The sequence below is a fragment of the Arachis hypogaea genome, chromosome 13 (genome assembly GCF_003086295.3).
Source record: "Arachis hypogaea cultivar Tifrunner chromosome 13, arahy.Tifrunner.gnm2.J5K5, whole genome shotgun sequence".
Taxonomy (NCBI): Eukaryota; Viridiplantae; Streptophyta; class Magnoliopsida; order Fabales; family Fabaceae; genus Arachis; species Arachis hypogaea.
The window spans coordinates 107334128-107350520 of record NC_092048.1 but is presented as its reverse complement, the minus strand read 5'-3'; the positions used below and the strand labels follow the sequence as shown (position 1 = coordinate 107350520).

Below are 16393 nucleotides of genomic sequence, written 5' to 3'. Positions count from 1 at the left end.
CTTCATGATTGCACCAAGAAACTTGGCAGTTTGCTCTTCAGTAACATCCTCATTCTCTTCAGAAGAGGAATACTCATCAGAGCTCATGAAGGGTATAAGGAGGTTTAATGGAATCTCTATGGTCTCTAGATGAGTCTCAGATTCCTTTGGTTCCTCAGAGGGAAGCTCCTTATTAATCACTGGACGTCCCAGGAGGTCTTCCTCCTTGGGGTTCACGTCCTCCACTCCCCTTGTAGGTTCGGCCATGGTGCTTATGTCAATGGCCTTGCACTCTCCTTTTGGGTTCTCTTCTGTATTGCTTGGGAGAGTACTGGGAGGGATTTCAGTGATCCTTTTACTCAGCTGGCCCACTTGTGCTTCCAAATTTCTAATGGAAGATCTTGTTTCATTCATGAAGCTCACAGTGGCCTTGGATAGATCAGAGACTAGATTTGCTAAATTAGAAGCATTTTGTTCAGAGTTCTCTATCTGTTGCTGAGTGGGTGATGAAAAAGGTTTATTATTGTTAAACCTGTTTCTTCCACCATTATTAAAGCCTTGTTGAGGCTTTTGATCCTTCCATGAGAAATTTGGATGATTTCCCCATGACGAGTTATAGGTGTTTCCATAAGGTTCACCAAAGTAATTCACCTCTGCTATTGCAGGGTTCTCAGGATCATAAGCTTCTTCTTCATAAGAAGCCTCTTGAGTACTATTGGATGCAGCTTGCATTCCATGCAGACTCTGAGAGATCATATTGACTTGCTGAGTCAATATTTTGTTCTGAGCCAATATGGCATTCAGAGTATTAACTTCAAGAACTCCCTTCTTCATAGGTGTCCCATTATTCACAGGATTCCTTTCAGAAGTGTACATGAACTGGTTATTAGCAACCATGTCAATGAGTTCTTGAGCTTCTGCAGGTGTTTTCTTTAAGTGAATGGATCCACCTGCAGAGGTGTCCAATGACATCTTAGATAACTCAGACAGACCATCATAGAATATATCCAGGATGGTCCATTCTGAAAGCATGTCAGAGGGACACTTTTTGGTCAACTGTTTGTATCTTTCCCAAGCTTCATAGAGGGATTCACCTTCTTTCTGTCTGAAGGTTTGAACATCAGCTCTAAGCTTGCTCAGCTTTTGAGGAGGAAAGTACTTGGCTAAGAAAGCCGTGACCAGCTTATCCCAAGAGTTCAGGCTGTCTTTGGGTTGAGAATCCAACCATAATCTAGCTCTGTCTCTTACAGCAAAAGGGAAAAGCATGAGCCTGTAGACTTCAGGATCTACTCCATTAGTCTTAACAGTATCACATATCTGCAAGAATTCAGTTAAGAACTGAAAAGGATCTTCAGATGGAAGTCCATGAAACTTGCAGTTCTGCTGCATTAGAGAAACTAATTGAGGTTTCAGCTTAAAGTTGTTTGCTCCAATGGCAGGAATGGAGATGCTTCTTCCATGTAAATTGGAATTAGGTGCAGTAAAGTCACCAAGCATCTTCCTTACATTATTATTATTTTCGGCTGCCATCTCCTCTTCCTGTTCGAAAATTTCTGAAAGGTTATTTCTGGATTGTTGTAATTTAGCTTCTCTTAATTTTCTCTTCAGAGTCCTTTTAGGTTCCGGATCTGCTTCAACAAGAATATTCTTGTCCTTGCTCCTGCTCATATGACAAAGAAGAGGGAACAGAAAAAATAATAATAATAGAGACCCTTTATACCACAGTATAGGGATCCCTTTGTGAGTGGAAGAAAAGAGGGGGAGATAAAGAATGTAATGTAATGGAAGAAACACAACTGTGAGGAGGGTTGAGATGTGAGATGAGATGTTAGTAAATGAATAAATAAATAGAATAAGATGGGAGAGGGAGAATTTTCGAAAAATATTTTTGAAAAAGAGTTAGTGATTTTTGAAAATGGTTTTTGAAAAATGTTAGTATTTTTTCGAAAATTTTTAAAATCAAAAATAAAAATAAGAATAATTAGTTAATTAAAAAGAAATTTTTGAAAAAGAGGGAAGATATTTTTGAAAATTAGAGAGAGAGAGTTAGTTAGGTAGTTTTGAAAAAGTTGAGAAACAAACAAAAAGTTAGTTAGTTAGTTGAAACAAATTTTGAAAAGATAAGAAGTTAGGAGGTTAGAAAAGATATTTTGAAATTAGATTTTTGAAAAAGATAAGATGAGAAGATACTTTTGAAAAGATATGATAGAAATTAGTTTTTGAAAAAAGATTTGATTTTTAAAATCACAATTAATGACTTGATTCATAAGAAATCACAAGATATGATTCTAGAACTTAAAGTTTGAATCTTTCTTAACAAGTAAGTAACAAACTTGAAATTTTTGAATCAAAACATTAATTGATGATGTTATTTTCGAAAATATGATGTAAAATTAAGAAAAAGATTTTTGAAAAATATTTTTGAAATTTTCGAAAATAACTAAGAAAAATGAAAAAGATTTGATTTTTGAAAAAGATTTTGAAAAAGATAAAATTTTCAAAGATTTTCAAATTGAAAATTTGATTTGACTCATAAGAAACAACTTGATTTTAAAAATTTTTGAAAAAGTCAACTCAAATTTTCGAATTTGATGAGAGAAAAAGGGAAAGATATTTTTTTGATTTTTTGACTTTTTATGATGAGAGAGAAAAACACTAAAGAGATGCAATGCATGAAATTTTTAGATCAAAACATGTGATGCATGCAAGATTGCTATGAATGTCAAGATGAACACCAAGAACACTATGAATGTCAAGATGAACATCATAGACACAATTTTGAAAAATTTTAATGCAAAGAAAACATGCAAGACACCAAACTTAGAATTCTTTAATGCTTAGACACTAGGAATTCAAGAATGCATATGAAAAACAATAAAAGACACAAAACAAAAAATCATCAAGATCAAACAAGAAGACTTACCAAGAACAACTTGAAGAATGCATATGAATGCATGAAATTTTCGAAAAATGCAAGATGCACATGCAATTGACACCAAACTTATAACATGACTCAAGACTCAAACAAGAAACACAAAAATATTTTTGATTTTTATGATTTTCTAATTTTTTTGGATTTTTTTTGAAAATTATTTGTAAAAGAAAAAATAAGGATTCCAAAATTTTTAATATGAATTCCAGGAATCTTGCATTCTTGTCTAAAGCTTCAGTCCAGGAATTAGACATGGCTCACTAGCCAGCCAAGCTTTCAAAGAAAGCTCCAGTCCAAAACACTAGACATGGCCAATGGCCAGCCAAGCTTCAGCATTTAACACCAGAGTATATTGCTCTTGATAACAAATTGCAAGCCTCAGTCCAAATAAATTTAGACATGGCTTTACAGCCAGCCAGGCTTCACATGCTTCATGAAACACTAGAATTCATTCTTAAAAATTTTGAATAAATTTTTTTTGAAAACATTTTTATTTTTTTTTTCGAAAACAGATGAGAAAATTTTTGAAAAAATTTTTTGAAAATTTTTTGAAAAGAAAACAAAAAGAAAATTACCTAATCTGAGCAACAAGATGAACCGTCAGTTGTCCAAACTCGAACAATCCCCGGCAACGGCGCCAAAAATTTGGTACGCGGAATCGTGATTACACTTTAATTATGTAAAATTCATTGCTCTTTCTTTCCCCGGCAACGGCGCCAAAAACTTGGTGCGCAGAAATTGTGATTACACTTTAATTATGTAAAATTCATCGCTCTTTCTTTCCCTGGTAATGGCGCCAAAAACATGATGCCAATACCATGGTTCACAACTTCGCACAACTAACCAGCAAGTGCACTGGGTCATCCAAGTAATACCTTACGTGAGTAAGGGTCGAATCCCACAGAGATTGTTAGTATGAAGCAAGCTATGGTCACCTTGTAAATCTCAGTCAGGCGGATATTAAAATAGTAATGGAGTTTTCGAAAATAATTAATGAAATAGGGATAGAAATACTTATGTAATTCATTGGTGAGAGTTTCAGATAAGCGAATAGAGATGCTTTCGTTCCTCTGAACCTCTGCTTTCCTGCTATCTTCATCCAATCAGTCTTACTCCTTTCCATGGCTGGCTTTATGTGATACATCACCACTGTCAATGGCTACTTTCGGTCATCTCTCGGGAAAATGATCCAATGCCCTGTCACGGCACGGTTAATCGTTTGGAGGCATCACCCTTGTCAATGGTTTCATCTTATCCTCTCAGTGAAAATGATCAACGCACCCTGTCACGGCACGACTATTCATCTGTCGGTTCTCAATCATGCTGGAATAGGATTTACTATCCTTTTGCGTCTGTCACTACGCCCAGCAATCGCGAGTTTGAAGCTCGTCACAGTCATTCAATCATTGAATCCTACTCGGAATACCACAGACAAGGTTTAGACTTTCCAGATTCTCTTGAATGCCGCCATCATTCTAGCTTACACCACGAAGATTCTGATTAAGAGATCTAAGAGATACTCATTCAGTCGAAGGTAGAATGGAAGTGGTTGTCAGGCACGCGTTCATAGGGAATGATGATGATTGTCACGTTCATCACATTCAGGTTGAAGTGCGAATGAATATCTTAGAAGCGAAATAAGATGAATTGAATAGAAAACAGTAGTACTTTGCATTAATCTTTGAGGAACAGCAGAGCTCCACACCTTAATCTATGGAGTGTAGAAACTCTACTGTTAAAATTACATAAGTGAAAGGTCCAGGCATGGCCGAGATGGCCAGCCCCCTAAAACGTGATCAATAGTCTCCTAAGATGAACAATGGATTAAAACTGAGACCCAAGATTAATACAATAGTAGAAGGTCCTATTTATAATAAACTAGCTACTAGGGTTTACAGAAGTAAGTAATTGATGCATAAATCCACTTCCAGGGCCCACTTGGTGTGTGCTTGGGCTGAGCTTTGAGTGTTACACGTGCAGAGGCCATTTGTGGAGTTGAACGCCAGCTTTTGTGCCAGTTTGGGCGTTCAACTCTGGTTTTGGCTCCTTTTCTGGCGCTGGACGCCAGATTTGGGCAGAGAGCTAGTGTTGAACGCCAGTTTACATCGTCTATTCTTGGCCAAAGTATGAATTATTATATATTGCTGGAAAGCCCTGGAAGTCTACTTTCCAACGCAATTGAAAGCGCACCATTTCGAGTTCTGTAGCTCCAGAAAATCCACTTTGAGTGCAGGGAGGTTAGAATCCAATAGCATTAGCAGTCCCTCTTCAACCTCTGAATCTGATTTTTGCTCAAGTCCCTCAATTTCAGCCAGAAAATACCTGAAATCACAGAAAAACACACAAACTCATAGTAAAGTCCAGAAATGTGAATTTAACATAAAAACTAATGAAAACATCCCTAAAAGTAACTAGATCCTACTAAAAACATACTAAAAACAATGTCAAAAAACGTATAAATTATCCGCTCATCAGGGGCATATGGCTAGGACGCATTAGAGGAATCACCCACCATGGTCTCTATCACTGGAGTTGTAGGGGGGTGGAGGTGGGGGCATAGCAGAAGGAGCCACGTAGTTGGGGTTCAGGACCATGATGAATTGCTGGTCTGGTGGACCTGCCTATGACGTCACAGGGGACGACGGGGTAGTCGGGGTAGAGGATGATTGATAAACCACTATTTTATGGTTTATCTTGTGCTCAATTGAGTGGATTTTATCAACCCTTTACCCACTTATTCATAATATTTGCATGGTTTTATATTTCCTTCTTGATTTTGTGCTATGATTGAAAACATGCCTCTTTGATCTTATAATTACTTATTATTAATCCTCTCTTATTACCATTAGATGTCTTGATATGTGTGTTAAGTGCTTTCGGAGATTATAGGGCAGGAATGGCTTGGAGGATGGAAAAGAAGCATGCAAAAATAGAAGGAATATAAGAAGTTGGAGAAATTGTTAAGCTGTCCAACCTGACCTCTTCGCACTCAAACGGCTATAACTTTAGCTACAGAGGTCTAAACGATGCGGTTCTAGTTGCGTTGGAAAGCTAACGTCCGGGGCTTCGATTTGATATATAATATGCCATAGTTTCCCTGACGCTAGGCGACGCGACCACGTGCTCCATGCGGCCGCGTCGCAGTGACGGAAATCAGCGTGTTTGAATTCTTCTCCAGCGATTTTCGGGCTGTTTTCGACCCAGTTCGCGGCCCAGAAAACACAAATTAGAGGCTATAAAGTGGGGGATTGCATCCATTCATAGAAAGTCTCTCATATTCACAAATTTAGGAGTAGATGTAGTTTTTAGAGAGAGAGGTTCTCTCCTCTCTCTTAGGATTAGGATTTAGGACTTCTCTTAGTTTTAGGAGTGACTCTCAATCCCAGGTTTTTTATTTTATTTATTTTTCTAATTTAATTTATGAACTTTTCCATGTTATGATTTGAATATTTTATTTAATATAATTTGAGGTATTTCAGACTTATGATTGCTCTCTTTAATTTATTAATGCTCTGTGTTTATCCAAGTTATTTTCATTCAAGTATACTTTCTTCTCTTTTGGCTTTGGTTAAATAATTGGAGACTCTTGATTTATCAAACTCATTGTTGATTGAAAATTGGAATTCTTCAAGAATTAATTCGAGTTCCACTAACTCTAACTTTTCCTAAGGAAAGACTAGGACTTGAGGAATCAGAATTAATTCATCCACTTAACTTACCTTCATAGTTAGAGGTTAACAAAGTGGGAAAAAAATCCAATTCTCATCACAATTGATAAGGATAACCAGGATAGGACTTCCGGTTCTCATACCTTGCCAAGAGTTTATTTTACAGTTATTTATTTATTTTTATTGCTTGAAAATATACCTGTGCGCATTGCCCAAACTCCAGAACCCCAATTTACAAACTCATAACCAATAATAAGAACATACCTCCCTGCAATTCCTTGAGAAGACGACCCGAGGTTTGAATACTCGGTTATCAATTTAAAAGGGATTTGTTACTTGTGACAACCAAAACGTTTGTACGAAGGGATTTTTGTTGGTTTAGAAACTATATCTACAACGCGACTATTTTTATGAAATTCTTTACTGGCAAAAATCCTAACGTCAAAATGGCGCCGTTGCCGGGGAATTGCAAACGTGTGCCTTATTATTGGTTATTGTAAATATTTTATTTTTGCTTGTTTATTTGTTTTTATTTTTGTTTTTATTTTTGCTTTTTCTTAAGTTAAGAGGTTATTGGTTTTTATTTTAAAATTTTTATTTTATCTTAACTTTTTTCAAAAATCAAATTTCAAAATTCAAATTTAAAAATTTTCAAAATTCAAAAATTTAAAATTCAAAATTTCAAAATTTAATTTTTAAATTCAAAATTTAAATAACCTCTTAATTTAAATTTATTTTTATTTTTGTTTTTAATTTTTATTTACTACTATGAACTCTCACCCCTTTGGCTATGAGTCTGGTTACAATTATGTTGCAGGAAGAAGAAATTACAATGAGAACAGGCATCAAGGTTGGAACAATCAAAGATGGGAGGAGCCACAAGGATTTGATCAACCCTCATGGCAACAACCACCTCCAGTGGACTATCAACAACCACCACTGATGAGCGGATATTTTATACGCTTTTTGGGGATAATTTCATATAGTTTAGAGTATGTTTTAGTTAGTTTTTAGTCTATTCCTAGTAGTTTTTAGGAAAAATTCATATTTCTGGACTTTACTATGAGTTGTGTGTTTTTCTGTAATTTCAGGTATTTTTCTGGCTGAAATTGAAGGAGCTGAGCAAAATTCTGATTCAGGCTGAAAAAGGACTGCTGATGCTGTTGGATTCTGACCTCCCTGCACTCAAAGTGGATTTTCTGGAGCTACAGAACTCGAAATGGCATGCTTCCAATTGCGTTGGAAAGTAGACATCCAGGGCTTTCCAGCAATATATAATAGTCCATACTTTGCACAAGGATAGATGACGTAAACTGGCGTTCAACGCCAGTTCTCTGCCCAATTCTGGCGTCCAGCGCCAGAAAAGGATCAAAAACTGGAGTTGAACGCCCAAACTGGCATAAAAACTGGCGTTCAACTCCACAAATGGCCTCCGCACGTGAATTGCTTAAAGTCTCAGCCCCAGCATACACCAAGTGGGCCCCAGCACACCAAGTGGGCCCCAGAAGTGGATCTCTGCATCATCCATCATAGTCCACTCATATTTTGTAACCCTAGGCTACTAGTTTAGTATTTAAACAACTTTTAGAGACTTATTCTGTATCTCATGACATTTCAGATCTAAACTTTGTATTCTCTGACGGCATGAGTCTCTAAACCCCATTGTTGGGGGTGAGGAGCTCTGCTGTGTCTCGATGAATTAATGCAAGTATTTCTGTTTTCCATTCAAAAACGCTTGTTCCTATCTAAGATGTTCATTCGCGCTTAACCGTGATGAAGGTGATGATCTGTGACATTCATCACCTTCCTCACATCATGAACGTGTGCCTGACAACCACCTCCGTTCTATATACGATTGAATGAGTATCTCTTAGATTCCTTAATCAGAATCTCCGTGGTATAAGCTAGAACTGATGGCGGCATTCATGAGAATCCGAAAAGTCTAAACCTTGTCTGTGGTATTCCGAGTAGGATTCAAGGATTGAATGACTGTGACGAGCTTCAAACTCCTGAAGGTTGGGCGTTAGTGACAGACGCAAAAGGATAATAAATCCTATTCCAACCGAATCGAGAACCAACCGGTGATTAGCCGTGCTGTGACAGAGCGTGTGAGCGTAGTTTTCACTGGAAGGATGGAAGGTAGCCATTGACAACGGTGATCCACCAACACACAGCTTGCCATAGGGGGACGTGCGTGCATGAATCAGAAGACAGAGGAAAGCAGAGATTCAGAAGACAAAGCATCTCCAAAACTCCAACATATTCTCCATTACTGCACAACAAGTAACCTTTAATTTATGCTCTACTGGTTATTCACAATTCAATTGATAAACATAATTGACTTCCTGACTAAGATTTACAAGATAACCATAGATTGCTTCAAACCAACAATCTCAGTGGGATTCGACCCTTACTCACGTAAGGTATTACTTGGACGACCCAGTGCACTTGCTGGTTAGTGGTACGCGTTGTGAAAAGTGTAATTCACAATTCGTGCACCAAGTTTTTGGCGCCGTTGCCGGGGATTGTTCGTGTTTGAACAACTGACGGATTATTTTGTTGCTTAGATTAGGAAAAATCTTTCTTTCTTTTGGTTTAGAGTCGTTTATTATTTATCCCTTGTTAAAATACTTTAAACTTATAGCTCAGTTATTTAGAACGTGGTGTTTATGTTCATGATAATTGGCTATCATATTTTTAAAACCTTTTTCAAAAATAATTTTTCTATTAAATCCTGTGCCAAACTTTAAGTTTGGTGTTCTAAAAAATAATCTTTCTTAAAATTTTCGAAAGGTCCATAACTCATTTGGCTAGAGCGTTAATCTGTGTTCTTGGTAATTGGGTTAGAGTCTTTTATACTCTTTTCAAAACCTTCTTTTTCATAAATAATATCTTCTCTATTAAATTGTGTGCCAAACTTTAAGTTTGGTGTTTTTTTGTTGAATTCCCTTTGGTTTTCGAAAATTTTGGTGGTTTTCAAAAAAATTTTAAGTTTGGTGTTCTTTCTTCATGTTCTTGTGTTCTTGTGAGTCTTCAAAGTGTTCTTGAGTTTTCCTTGTGTCTTGATCTTAAAATTTTTAAGTTTGGTGTTCCTTGGTGTTTTCCCTCCAAAATTCTCAAAAACAAGGAGCATTAGATCTAAAGATTTTAAATCTTGTACTATCTTATTGTTTTTCTCTCTCCTCACTAAATTCAAAAATATCTTTTCAAAATATCTCTTCTAACTTCCTAACTTCTTATCTTTTCAAAATTTGTTTTAACTAACCAACTAACTTTTTGTTTGTTTCTTAACTTTCTCAAAACTACCTAACTAACTCTCTCTCTCTCTAATTTTCGAAAATATCTTCCCTCTTTTTCAAAAATTTCTTTTTTATTAACTAATTAATTTTTATTTTTTTTATTTTATTTTTTTATACGAAAAAAAAAATTTAACTTCAAAATTCAAATCCTTTTTAGTTATTTTATTTTATTTAAGTACTCACTTCTTATAAAATAAAATAAATAAAAAGGTAAATCAGTCCAAGTTATATCCATATATCCATCATGGACATAAGTGGAGATGGACAGTCCAGGAGGACTTTGGGGTCATATTCTAACCCCTCTACTGCTTCATATGGGAGTAGCATCTGCATACCCTCCATTGGAGTTAGTAGCTTTGAGTTGAATCCTCAGCTCATTATCATAGTGCAGCAAAGCTGCCAGTATTCCGGTCTTCCACAGGAAGAACCTACAGAGTTTCTGGCACAGTTTCTACAGATTGCTGACACAGTACATGATAAAGAAATAGATCAGGATGTCTACAGACTATTACTGTTTCCATTTGCTGTAAAAGATCAAGCTAAGAGGTGGTTGAATAACCAACCTAAGGCCAGCATAAGGACGTGGAAACAGCTGACAGAAAAATTCCTGAATCAATATTTCCCTCCAAGAAGGATGACACAGCTAAGGCTGGACATCCAAGGCTTTAAACAAGGAGATAATGAATCTCTTTATGATGCCTGGGAGAGATACAGAGAGATGGTACGAAAATGCCCCTCTGAAATGTTTTCAGAGTGGGTTCAGTTAGACATCTTCTACTATGGGCTTGCAGAAGGAGCTCAGATGTCTCTGGATTACTCAGCTGGTGGATCTATCCACATGAGAAAGACAATTGAAGAGGCTCAAGAGCTCATTGATACAGTTGCCAGGAATCAGCATCTGTACCTAAGCAGCAACCCTTCCATGAATGAAGAGGTTAAAACAGTAACTGCTGAATTCAGTACTGTAAAACAAGCTGCTGAATTCAATCAGCAATTGGATTTTCTAACAAAGCAGCTAGCTGAATTCAAAGATAGGCTACAGGAGACAAGGATAGCTAATATACATATGGACGAACAGTTTAAGCAGACAAAGTAGCAGCTATCAAGGCAAATAGCAGAAGAATGCCAAGCAGTTCAATTAAGAAGTGGGAAAACATTAAATACCCCACCTCAAGGCATCAAGAATTCAAGAAATGAGCGACCCACCAAAGATTCACCTGAGGACAGTAAGAGCCCAGGGAAAAATAATTCTGGCACTAAAACGGCAGAAAATGGGTGGAAGGCTGGCGCTGAACGCCCAGACCATGCCCAAAACTGGCGTTCAGCGCCAGAAACAAGGCAGGATTGGCGTTCAACGCCCGAAATGGGCAAGAATCTGGCGTTGAACGCCCAAATGGTGCAGAATCCAGCGTTGAACGCCCAAAATGGGCACATTTCTGGCGTTCAGGCGCCAGGAACAGACAGTGAGTTGGCGTCTAACGTCACTCCAGCTTCTGACTCTGGTACACAATTGCCAGTGAGGGATCAGACACACACAAGTGCTGATAACAACCCCTCTAAAAAGGCTTCTTTAACCACTAAGGTTGAGGAATATAAAGCCAAGATACCTTATCCTCAAAAACTCCGGAAAGAGGAGCAGGATAAGCAATTTGCTCGCTTTGCAGATTATCTAAGGACTCTTGAAATAAAGATTCCATTTGCAGAGGCACTTGAGCAAATACCTTCTTATGCCAAGTTCATGAAAGAGATCTTGAGTCATAAAAAGGAGTGGAGAGAAACAGAAAGAGTTCTCCTCACTGAAGAATGCAGTGCAGTCATTCTGAAAAGCTTTCCTGAAAAGCTTAAAGACCCTGGGAGTTTTCTGATACCATGCATATTAGAAGGTGATTGCACCAAGACAGCTTTATGCGATCTTGGGGCAAGCATCAACCTAATACCTGCATCCACTATCAGGAAACTTGGCTTAACTGAAGAAGTTAAACCAACCCGGATATGTCTCCAACTTGCTGATGGTTCCACTAAATACCCATCAGGCGTGATTGAAGACATGATTGTCAAAGTTGGGCCATTCGCCTTTCCCACTGACTTTGTTGTGCTGGAAATGGAGGAGCACAAGAGTGCTACTCTCATTCTAGGAAGACCCTTCCTAGCAACTGGACGATCCCTCATTGATGTCCAACAGGGGGAAATAACCCTGAGAGTCAATGATGATGAGTTTAAGTTGAATGCTGTCAAAGCCATGCAGCATCCAGACACATCAACAGACTACATGAAAGTTGATCTCATTGACTCTTTGGTAGAAGAGATCAACATGGCTGAGAGTCTCGAATCAGAGTTGGAAAACATCTTTAAAGATGTTCAGCCTGATTTAGAGGATTCAGAGGACATGAAAGAGCCTCTGAACTTTCTTCTGAAAGAGGAAAAACCTCCTAAACCCGAGCTCAAGCCACTACCACCATCCTTGAAATATGCATTTCTGGGAGAAGGTGACACTTTTCCAGTGATCATAAGCTCTGCTTTGAATTCACAGGAAGAGGAAGCACTTATTCAAGTGCTAAGGACACACAAGACAGCTCTTGGGTGGTCCATAGGTGACCTTAAGGGCATAAGCCCAGCTAGATGCATGCACAAAATCCTATTGGAGGAAAATGCCAAACCAGTGGTCCAACCACAGAGGCGGCTAAATCCAGCCATGAAGGAAGTGGTGCAGAAAGAGGTCACCAAGTTACTGGAGGCTGGGATTATTTATCCCATTTCTGATAGCCCCTGGGTGAGCCCTGTTCAAGTCGTCCCAAAAAAGGGAGGCATGACAGTGATTCATAATGAAAAAAATGAACTGGTTCCTACAAGAACAGTTACAGGGTGGCGCATGTGTATTGACTACAGAAGGCTCAATACAGCCACCAGAAAGGATCATTTTCCTTTACCATTCATAGACCAGATGCTAGAGAGACTAGCAGGTCATGATTATTACTGCTTTTTGGATGGCTATTCAGGCTATAACCAGATTGCAGTGGATCCCCAGGATCAAGAGAAAACAGCATTCACATGTCCATCCGGAGTGTTTGCTTATAGAAGGATGCCATTTGGGCTATGTAATGCGCCTGCAACCTTCCAGAGATGCATGCTCTCTATTTTCTCTGACATGGTGGAAAAATTTCTGGAAGTCTTCATGGATGACTTCTCAGTATATGGAGACTCATTCAGCTCCTGTCTTGATCACCTGAAACTTGTTCTGAAAAGAAGCCAAGAAACCAACCTAGTTTTAAACTGGGAAAAGTGTCACTTCATGGTGACTGAAGGAATTGTTCTTGGGCATAAAATCTCAAACAAGGGAATAGAGGTGGATCAAGCAAAAATAGAGGTAATTGAAAAATTACCACCACCTGCCAATGTTAAGGCAATCAGAAGCTTTCTGGGGCATGCAGGATTCTATAGGAGGTTTATAAAGGATTTTTCAAAAATCGCAAAACCTCTAAGCAATCTGCTAGCTGCTGACATGCCATTTGTGTTTGACACAGAGTGCCTACAGGTGTTTGAAACGCTGAAAGCTAAGCTGGTCACAGCACCAGTCATTTCTGCACCAGACTGGACATTACCATTTGAGCTAATGTGTGATGCCAGTGATCATGCCATGGGTGCAGTATTGGGACAGAGGCATGACAAGCTTCTGCATGTCATTTATTATGCCAGTCGCGTTCTAAATGATGCCCAGAAAAATTACACAACCACAGAAAAGGAATTACTTGCAGTGGTTTACGCCATTGACAAGTTCAGATCCTACTTAGTAGGATCAAAGGTGATTGTGTATACTGACCACGCTGCTCTTAAGTATCTACTCACAAAGCAGGATTCAAAACCCAGGCTCATCAGATGGGTATTGCTTCTGCAAGAGTTTGATATAGAAATAAGAGACAGAAAAGGGACAGAGAACCAAGTAGCTGATCATCTGTCCCGGATAGAGCCAGTGGAAGGGACGTCCCTCCCCTTTCTTGAGATCTCTGAGACGTTCCCTGATGAGCATCTATTTGCCATTCAGGAAGCACCATGGTTTGCCGATATTGCAAACTATAAAGCTGCAAGGTTCATACCCAAAGAGTACAATAGAATACAAAAGAAGAAATTAGTTACTGATGCAAAGTACTACTTGTGGGATGAGCCCTATCTCTTTAAGAGATGTGCGGACGGAATTATCCGTAGGTGTGTCCCCAAAGAAGAAGCACAGAAAATCCTATGGCATTGCCATGGATCTCAATATGGAGGCCATTTCGGAGGTGAGCGAACAGCCACCAAGGTCCTCCAATGTGGCTTCTATTGGCCCACACTCTATAAAGATTCCCGAGAGTTTGTACGTAATTGTGACAGTTGCCAAAGAGCTGGTAATCTGCCTCATGGTTACGCCATGCCTCAACAAGGAATCTTGGAAATAGAGTTGTTTGATGTATGGGGAATTGACTTCATGGGACCTTTCCCACCATCATACTCAAACACTTATATTCTGGTGGCAGTTGACTATGTATCAAAAAGGGTTGAGGCTATTGCCACACCCACCAATGATACTAAAACAGTGCTGAAGTTCCTCCAGAAACATATTTTTAGCAGGTTTGGTGTCCCTAGAGTGTTAATCAGTGATGGGGGCACTCACTTCTGCAATAAACAGCTTTACTCTGCCATGGTTCGGTATGGAATTCGCCACAAAGTGGCCACACCATATCATCCACAAACCAATGGGCAAGCTGAAGTCTCTAACAGAGAATTAAAGAGAATCCTGGAACGGACAGTAAATACCCGTAGAAAGGATTGGGCAAGGAGCTTGGATGATGCTCTGTGGGCTTACAGAACAGCATTCAAGACCCCTATAGGGACCTCTCCATACCAACTCGTGTATGGTAAGGCATGCCACTTGCCCGTGGAACTGGAACATAAGGCCTACTGGGCAACCAGATTCCTAAACTTTGATGCCAAATTAGCAGGAGAAAAACGATTGCTCCAGCTAAATGAGCTAGAGGAATTCAGATTCATAGCTTTCGAAAATGCCAAGCTTTATAAAGAAAAATAAAAAAAATGGCATGACAAGAAGCTGTCATCTAGAATCTTTGAACCAGGACAGAAGGTCCTGTTGTTTAACTCTAGACTCAGGCTATTCCCCCGGAAACTGAAATCCCGGTGGAGGGGACCATACGTGATTACAAGTGTGTCACCATATGGTTATGTGGAGCTTCAAGATATTGATTCTGATAAGAAGTTCATTGTCAATGGACAGAGAATCAAGCATTATCTTGAAGGCAACATTGAGCAAGAATGCTCAAGGCTGAAGCTAGATTAAAAAGCTCAGCAAGGTCCAGCTAAAGACAATAAAGAAGCGCTTGCTGGGAGGCAACCCAGCCATGGGGCAACAATCCTCTAAGCATTTTGCCCTATTTTTCTTTTTTATTTGTTTATATAAAGTTTACTGACACTAAGGTAAAGAATCAATTGCATAAGTTTACAGGGTTACAGAAGGAATTTGCACACAAAACAGAGATAGAGAGCTCAATGGCAAGAAAACGCCAGTAACGGGGCATTTTGGGCGTTCAGCGCCCAAAATGGGCATCCACTGGGCGCTGAACGCCAGTAATGGCAGCAATTGGGCGTTCAACGCCAGAAATGGCCACCCACTGGGCGTTGAACGCCAGGAATGGCAGCAACTGGGCGCTGAACGCCCAAGAGATCAGCATTTGGGCGCTGAACGCCCAAAACAAGCAGTGTTTGGGCGTTCAAACGCCAGGAAGCCAGGGAGGAGCCAAATCCATTTATCCCACACATATTTCCATTCTAATTTATAATTCTATGCTTCAATGCATGATTTTTACATGAACATATCAAGAACCCTGATTTCTAAAATCCTCAATTTCTAAAAATCCATCTTTCCAAATTCAATCCAACTCTTTTCAAAATCTTTTCTGAAAACAAATCTATCTTTTTCACTCAAAAATCTTTTCAACTAATCCATATCTTTTTCAAATCTTCATATTATCTTTTTCAAAATCCAGATTTATCTTTTTCAAAAATCTATCCTATCTTTTCAAAATCAAACTATATCTTCTATCTTATCTTTTTCAACTCAATCTTTTTATCTTATCTTTTCCAATCTTTCGAAAACCCACACCCCCCACCCCTTTATAATTGGGTTCGGCCTCCCCCCTCCTCCATCAACAAGTGCACCTCGATCTCCTTCTATCCCTCTCCTTTCTTTTCTTTTGCTTGAGGACAAGCAAACCTCTAAGTTTGGTGTGTTTATCCGAAGATCACTACTAAGATCATGGCTCCCAAAGGAAAACAATCCACTCCAAGAGGCAAGAAAGAGAGCGTTCCAAAATCACTTTGGAATCAAGGGAAGTTCTTATCTAAAGAACATTCAGACCATTATCTTAAAGTAATGGGTCTGAGATCAGTGATCCCGGAAGTGAGATTCGATCTGAAAGAAGATGAATATCCGGAGATCCAGGAGCAAATTCGAACCAGAAACTGGGAAG

At 38.8% G+C, this 16393-nt stretch overlaps 1 non-coding gene across 1 annotated transcript; it reads left to right on the top strand.

The window, feature by feature from the left end:
• Window positions 1-1005: 1005 nt before the first annotated feature.
• LOC112739276 (small nucleolar RNA R71) lies at window positions 1006-1113 on the top strand. The gene has a single exon (XR_003170209.1). It is a non-coding gene; the product is annotated as a small nucleolar RNA R71 (small nucleolar RNA).
• The last annotated feature ends 15280 nt before the right edge of the window (window positions 1114-16393 follow it).